The sequence below is a fragment of the Salvelinus sp. IW2-2015 genome, unplaced genomic scaffold, assembly GCF_002910315.2.
Source record: "Salvelinus sp. IW2-2015 unplaced genomic scaffold, ASM291031v2 Un_scaffold16312, whole genome shotgun sequence".
NCBI lineage: Eukaryota > Metazoa > Chordata > Actinopteri > Salmoniformes > Salmonidae > Salvelinus > Salvelinus sp. IW2-2015.
Window position 1 is genome coordinate 367,042 of NW_019957531.1, and position 8,279 is coordinate 375,320.

Below are 8,279 nucleotides of genomic sequence, written 5' to 3' on the forward strand. Positions count from 1 at the left end.
CCATGTTCAAGAATGGTATTTTCCCTTTATTCAGATGACAACCGCTCACTTTTGGTTATGTGAAAACAAAATCTCCAAAATATCGCTGATCTATCGATAGTCTAACCTGTGGCACAAATTGAGTATCTGTTCATAAATTAATGGAGCTGTTTCAGTCTGATAGTCTTTAATAAATAAATGTTTTGACCAAGTTAATCTGCTCATGTTGTGTGTGTTCAATTATTTGTGACCTGGGGCCTGTTGCACAAAAGTAGAATTAAGACATCCGGGATAAATGACTCAGCTGAGCTCAATGAAGCCAAAACATGTGCGTCCAGGCTTAATTGGTTGCACAAAGACCAAGCCAGGATGAGCAGACACGGATTCATTAAGCCAGGTGAAACCAATCCTGGATAGGTGCGCGCTCACGGCTCACTCAAATAGACCCCGCCACAGATCACAGATTAACTGATTTACCATGGCAACTAGAGCCGCGTACTTTTCCCCGTCGGAAGCACAAATCCTCATGGAGGCATACGAGGAGGTAAAAGATATAATTAAGAAGAAAGGCAACACCGCCACAGTGAAAAAGCAAAGAGAAAAAGCGTGGCAAAGTATTGCAGACCGCCTGAATGCGTAAGTAGTGCACAATTACACACTCACCGCTCCGCTGAAACATCACAATTACAATTCAAATATTTAATTCACATGTCCAAAAATGCAGTTGTACTGTAATTATGAAACGGTTAAATTTTTAATTGAAATGCACTGCAGATATGAGTGAAATTGTGTAAAGTAACTCCATCACACTGTATAAAGCTATGATACATTTTTTGATATTTTTACTGAAAACAAGACAAAAATACCAAGTAATTTTTTGCAGTGTGACTCCATTAAATGTGTGTGTGTGTGTGTGTGTGTGTGTGTGTAGATTAAACATGAACGGGCCAAAACGGACATGGCAGCAGGTCAAAATCAAATACAAGAACATTCTGCAGAATGGTATGGTCCCTGACTAATATTTAACAAAGCACAAGCATATATTGTACCCAGAAGGTGCCTGCTCACACATTGTCTGTACTGTTTTAGCAGTGAAAAAGAATACCCACAGACAAATCAAATCAAATCAAATCAAATCAAATTTTATTAGTCACATACACATGGTTAGCAGATGTTAATGCGAGTGTAGCGAAATGCTTGTGCTTCTAGTTCCGACAATGCAGTAATAACCAACAGTAATCTAACCTAACAATTCCACGCTACTACCTTACACACACACACAAGTGTGAAGGGATAAAGAATATGTACATAAAGATATATGGATGAGTGGTGGTACAGAACGGCATGGCAGATGCAGTAATATGTCATAGGTACGGTATATACATATGAGATGATACTTAGTATGTAAACATAAAGTGGCATAGTTTAAAGTGGCTAGTGGTACATGTATTGCATAAAGATGGCAAGATGCAGTAGATGATATAGAGTACAGTATATACATATGAGATGGGTAATGTAGGGTATGTAAACATTGTATTAAGTGGCATTGCTTAAAGTGGCTAGTGGTACATTTTTACATAATTTCCATCAATCCATTTTAAAGTGCTGGAGTTGAGTCAGTATGTTGGCAGCGGCCGCTAAATGTTAGTGGTGGCTGTTTAACAGTCTGATGGCCTTGAGATAGAAGCTGTTTTTCAGTCTCTCGTCCCTGCTTTGATGCACCTGTACTGACCTCGCCTTCTGATGATAGCGTGAAACAGGCAGTGGCTTGGGTGGTTGTTGTCCTTGATGATCTTTATGGCCTTCCTGTAACATCGGGTGTGTAGGTGTCCTGGAGGGCAGTAGTTTCCCCTGGTGATGCGTTCTGCAGACTCTCACTACCCTCTGGAGACCTTACGGTTGTGGGCGAGCAGTTGCCGTACCAGGCGGGTGATACAGCCCGACAGGATGCTCTCGATTGTGATCTTGTAGAAGTTTGTGGGGCTTTTGGTGACAAGCCGAATTTCTTCAGCCTCCTGAGTTGAAGACGCTGCTGCGCCTTCACAACGCTGTCTGTTGGTGACCAATTCAGTTGTCCGTGATGTGTACACCGAGGAACTTAAAACTTTCCACCTTCTCCACTACTGACCCGTCGAGTGGATAGGGGGGTGCTCCCTCTGCTGTTTCCTGAAGTCCACAATCATCTCCTTTGTTTTGTTGACGTTGAGTATAGGTTATTTCCTGACACCACACTCCGAGGGCTCACCCCTCCCTGTAGCCTCTCGTCGTTGTTGGTGATCAAGCCTCCACGTAGTTCATCCGCAAACTTGATGATCGAGTTGGAGGCGTGCATGCCACGCATCGTGGGTGAACAGGAGTACAGGAGGGCTCAAGAACGCACCCTTGTGGGCCCCAGTGTTGAGGATCAGCGGGGTGAGAGTTTGTTACCTACCTCACCAACCTGGGCGCTCAGGAAGTCCAGACCCAGTTGCACAGGCGCGGTCGAGACCCAGGGTCTCAGCTTTTGATACGAGTTTGGGGGGTACTATGTGTTAAATGCTGAGCTTTAATCGATGACAGCATTCTCACATGGTATCCTCTTGTCCAGATTGGTTAGGCAGTGTGCAGTGGGTTGCGATTGCGTCGTCTGTGGACCTATTGGTCGGTAAGCAAATTGGAGTGGGTCTAGGGTGTCGCTAGTGAGGTGATATGGTCCTTGACTAGTCTCTCAAAGCACTCATGATGACGAAAGTGAGTGCTACGGCGTATCGTTAGCTCAGTTACCTTAGCTTTCTTGGAACAGGAACAATGGTCGCCCTCTTGAAGCATGTGGAACAGCAGACTGGGATAAGGATTGATTGAATATGTCCGTTAAACACACCACCAGCTGGTCTGCGATCTGCTGAGGACGCGGCTGGAATGCCGTTCGGGCCTGCAGCCTTGCGAGGGTTAACACGTTTAATGTTTTACTCACCTCGGCTGCAGTGAAGAGAAGCCCGCAGTTTTGGTAACGGCCGTGTCAGTGGCACTTATTGTCCTCAAAGCGGGCAAAAAAGTTGTTTAGCCTGTCTGGGAGCAAGACATCCTGTCCTCGACGGGCTGGTTTCTTTTTGTTAATCCCGTGATTGACTGTAGACCCTGCCACATACCTCTTGTGTCTGAGCTGTTGAATTTCGACTCGATTTTGCTCTTACTGAACTAGCCTGTTTGATTGCCTTGCGGAAGAATAGCTACACTGTTTGATTCGGTCATGCTTCCGGTCACCTTGCCCTGTTAAAAGCATGGTCGCGCTTTCCGTTTCACGCCGAAATCTGCCGTCAATCCACGGTTTCTGGTTTGGAATGTTTTTATCGTTGCGTGGGTACGACATCGTCAATGCACTTCCTAATGAACTCGCTCACCGAATCAGCATATTCGTCAATATTGTGTTGGACGCGATGCGGAACATATATCCAACCGCGTGATCGAAGCAGTCTTGAAGCGTGGATTCAGATTGGTCGGACCAGCGTTGAACAGACCTGAGCGCGGAGCTTGTTGTTTGAGTTTCTGTTTGTAGGCAGGAATCAACAAAATGGAGTCGTGGTCAGCTTTTCCGAAAGGGGCGGGGGAGGGCCTTGTAAGCTGTCGGGAAATTTAGTGTAGCATGTCCAGTGTTTTCCAGCCCTGGTAGCACAATCGATATGCTGATAGATTTAGGGAGTTTTTTTTTAATTACCTTGTTAAAATCCCCAGCTACGATGAATGCAGCCTCAGGGTGTATGTTTCCAGGTTACACAAGAGTCAGATAAAGTTCGTTCAGGGCCATCGATGTGTCTGCTTGGGGGGAATGTATACGGCTGTGATTATGATTGACGAGAATTCCCTTGGTAGATAATGCGGTCGACATTTGATTGTGAGGAGCTCTAGATAGGTGACAGAACGACTTGAGTTCTTGTGTTATTTGATGGTCACACCACTTCTCGTTAATCATAAGGCATACCCCCGCCCCCTCTCTTACCGGAAAGATGTTTGTTTCTGTCGGCGCGATGCATGGAGAAACCAGCTGGCTGCACTGACTCCGTAGCTCCCTTGAATAGCCATGTTTCCGTGAAGCAGAAGCACGTTGCAATCCCTGATGTCTCTCTGGAATGCTACCCGTGCTCGGATTTCATCAACCTTATGTCAAGAGACTGACATTGCGAGTAGTATGCTAGGGAGTGGAGCGCGATGCCCGTCTCCGAAGCCTGACCACGAGACCGCCACGTTTTCCCTTTTTCGGCGTCGCCCAGGGTCGCCGGCTGGATCGGATCCGTTGTATTGTGTGAAGGCAAAACACTGGATCCGTTTCGGGAAAGTCATATTCCTGGTAGGAACAAGGCACGGGTGTGGGTCACCAAAGGCTGACCTACCCCAGCAGAGCATGGCCTTGGAGCTAAATAAAGCAGCCCGTCTTAGAGGGGATCCCTGGGGGGAAAGAGACGAGCATAGTTCCTCCCAAGATGCCACCCCCTTCATTCAAGGTATGTCCTTCCATCTCTACATGGGATACACAACCACATTCATATTGAATCAATTTGGACTGTCTGACTTTGGTTTACCTATGCCTTGCAGTGTCTGGCAGCACTGTGTCCTTTAGAGCCACCAGCACAAGCACCAGACGATGCTATCCAGTGAGTACTCCATCAAGGGCATACTGTAGGCCTGGCATGTCTTGTCTACTAGCTTCAATATGAATCCGATTAAATTGATAGGGTGAAGGCCCCCAGTGCAGCAGCAAAGCACATGATGGAGACGATGATGAGGAGGAGACCATCTCTCTGGATTCCAGAAGGCATGAGGTATCATGTTAAGACTGTGAAAGTACTATTTACTCTACAATGGTGAGGAGTCCTCATCAAATCAAAAAATCGAATTTTCTTTACAGGACCCAGATGCTATACAGTGGGAAAACCAGCCTGGCAACATAGTGCGTATTAATAAAAGGACACCACATCCTGCCAAATTCCAGCTGCGCTAATTGTATTGTGTTCACAAGAGCTCACAAGCTATCAGAAAAGTTGTATGGCAACCACCCCGCGCGCAAATAGAACTGGCAGACATAGACATTCAGACAAGAAGAAAAAGATGGAAAATCTTGCACTGGAGTCCGAAATAAAAAGAGACAATTAGGAAACTGGACCTTGAAATAAAAAAACTTGAGAGGGAGGTGAGATATGCCTTCAATGTACACTGTATGCTAACCTAACACAAATGTATTAATCATTATTTTTCTTTCCTCCCCCAGCTCAAGAAGATGACACAGCTCAAAATAAAAATTAGGTATATTCTCGAGTCAAGTGAGCCATGACATATGAGCTCTTATTTGAGCACACAGGACGGTGCATCTTTCTAAGTTTTTTTTATTTTCCCAGCATCAGTACCAACCAGTCATCGTTATAAGGCATCGCCCTTTTTGCCCACCCCCCAGCACCAGTGTGGCCACTAGCCTATATGAAGGCCCAAAATTGTGTGTTCCTTTCTGCTCTGACAATGGCATGCCCATTCGTGCGAGATGTGGTGGATGAAGAAGCACTGTGCTGAGAGAGCCTTCAGGCGAGAAAGGGTCTTCAGGACGGTTGGACCCACTGGCCTTGCCCTGATGACCATCTATATGAAAGCATATCAGGTTTTTTCGCAGATGGCATCAGGTATCCATGCAGACTACTGGGTCCCAGGATTAACACCAGCACTGCACGGAGCCATGCACTGAGTGTGGAGCAATGGTTTGTGTGGCCTTGCGCTTTTTTGCTAGTGGAGCCTTCCTACTCAGTGGGGATGCAGAACAGCTGAAACAAGGCCACAATTTTGCCGCACAATAGGAGTGTTGTGTCTGGCTATCAAAGCATTAGCACGATGTCTTCATCTCCTTCCCTGGCCACAGAAGACTCTGTGACATCAAAAGAGAGTTCTATAGGATTGCAGGTAAGAGAGGACTAGCAAATTACAGGACAACTGTTAACACATAGTAGGATACTCATTACTTTGTGTGACAGTCTTTCCCCAATGTCATTGGTGCAGTGGACTGCACACACATAAGAATAAAAGCCCCTCAGGTGCCCATGAGGCGATTTGTGAATAGGAAAATCCTTTCACAGCATTAATGTTCAGGTGAACATAACTTTTTATATGTCCATTGACAACACTCTGCATTGCCAGTGATGTGCATTGATTGGTGTAATATTCCTCATCTTATGATTTCAGATGGTCTGCAATGCTGACTGTTGATCAGCCAATGTTGTGGCAAAATGGCCTGGCTCAGTCCATGACTCCAGAATCTTCGGGCCTCTGAAACTATCAGTGCCTATCAGCAAGTAAGCCACACAACCCTATTTATAACCATCATGGCTGTGTCAGACATATCACTGTGTTTATGAGGTATAATGATGAGATTTGTTGTTGACAGGTGAATTTTCTCTGTGTGTTGCTGGGAGACAGGGTATGGCTGCCAGCCTTTTCTCCTACACCTTTCACAGACCCCCAGGAACACAGCAGGCCTACAACCATGCCCATGCCAGGACCAGCCAGAGTTGAAATGACCTTTGCCCTGAAGGCACGCTTTCACTGCCTTCACAAATAAGGGTCAGTCCCTGTTGGCCATGTGATATTCTGTGGCTTGGTGCTCCTCACAATGTGGCCGCCTGCAGGAAGGAGAGGGCCCCAGAGTGCCACCAGCCATGGACTGGGAACAATCCGCCATCTCCCCTGATGGACGACAGTGGTCGGCTGCTGAGGACCAATATGTGTTGAAATTATTTTAGTTAGTATGTTGCTTTCAATTTTGGTTAAATATGTCCTGCGGTGGCAGAGGAATTTGGTTTTTTTTGGGTTCGTTTTTTGACGAATTTTGGCCTCTATGATGTTTGTGCGCGTATACTTGTGTGTAATACAAGGCTGCAGGGAGCTACTGCATCCATTCATTTGTCTGTTCAGTTGATGTGTATGGATTGCCTGCATTTATTTTAGTGTGCAGACATGCAGGGTGTTATATACAGACCTTTGAATGTGTATGTTAATTTGTATAATATGCTTGGATTCTGTGCTTTCCATCTTGTAGATCACTGTGACTTCAGTTTCGAAAGGACTGATGGTTACCTGCTTTGTTTTGTCCTTATTCAATAAGGAACATAATGTTACACATGTGTTTTTTTATATTCATATGGAATTGTATATTGTTTAATGACAGAGTACTAGGGCGCACACTGAAGAAAAAGGATAAATCATAAATTATGGCGGTTCTTTCTGCAAAGCTACATATTGTTTTTACAGTTTTCATACTTATTGACAATGTGATACTTAATATTCTGGCACATCAGCATGTCTTTGTTTAATGAAACCATACTGAATACCATTTCACCAAAATGCCCCACATCTGTCTTTTTAACAACTGTCCTCCTTTAAAACAACTGGTTACAATATTATGACTTGTGTTTTTTTTTCCCCTCTGTGGCCCTATATTCTATCACATGATATATAGCCTTATAGTCTATGGGAAACTGTAAATTATCTAATGATAGCAATATCATAAAATCATTTTTATCCAAAATCATTGAAATTAATGATCACAAACGTTTAAATAATAACAGTGGGTCTAGTTATATGTGATAACAATGTATAGTGAGCAGTGAAATAACTATTGGTTTCCATTTGTGGTGACTGCTGACTGACATTAGGGATGAGATTAAATAGATCCTGGAATTTAGCCTGGTCTGGAGCAGGCTAGCTCCACAGAATAAATCTCCATGGTAATTTATACCATAACATATCCTCCTGCCCCCTATCCATCTTTAGTGCAACCGGATTACGGATCAATTGAGCCAGGATCACCAAGATATCCTGGCTTAATCCCTTATCCTAGTTTTGTGCAACAGGCCCCTGGTTACAATGAAGAATGTAAACAAAATAAATCCTATTCATTTTGAACGCGTGTTGCAAGTTTATTTTTCCTTATTTATTTTTTTACTCATTTATTTTGTCTCCTGTGCCCAAACTGCACCATTTGGTTTCTCGCCATCGCCCACACGCACTTTAAACATTTGGATAATAAAGCATTTAAAGGCTGACATTGGTTGATTTTAATACTTCGGACAGCCAAAACTGTCAAAAGACTTAAAACATTCCCAGAAGGCATGGATTATTATAACCTAATGCAGGCCTAAAACCTATGGGTGTTAAGGCTGTCAATGTCGTTCTCCTCCTCAGACGAGGAGGAGCATGGATCAGACCAAGATGCGGAGAGGTAAGTGTTCATGATTTAATGAAACAACAAGAAAACGTCTCCCGGGTGGCGCAGTGGTCTAGGGCAC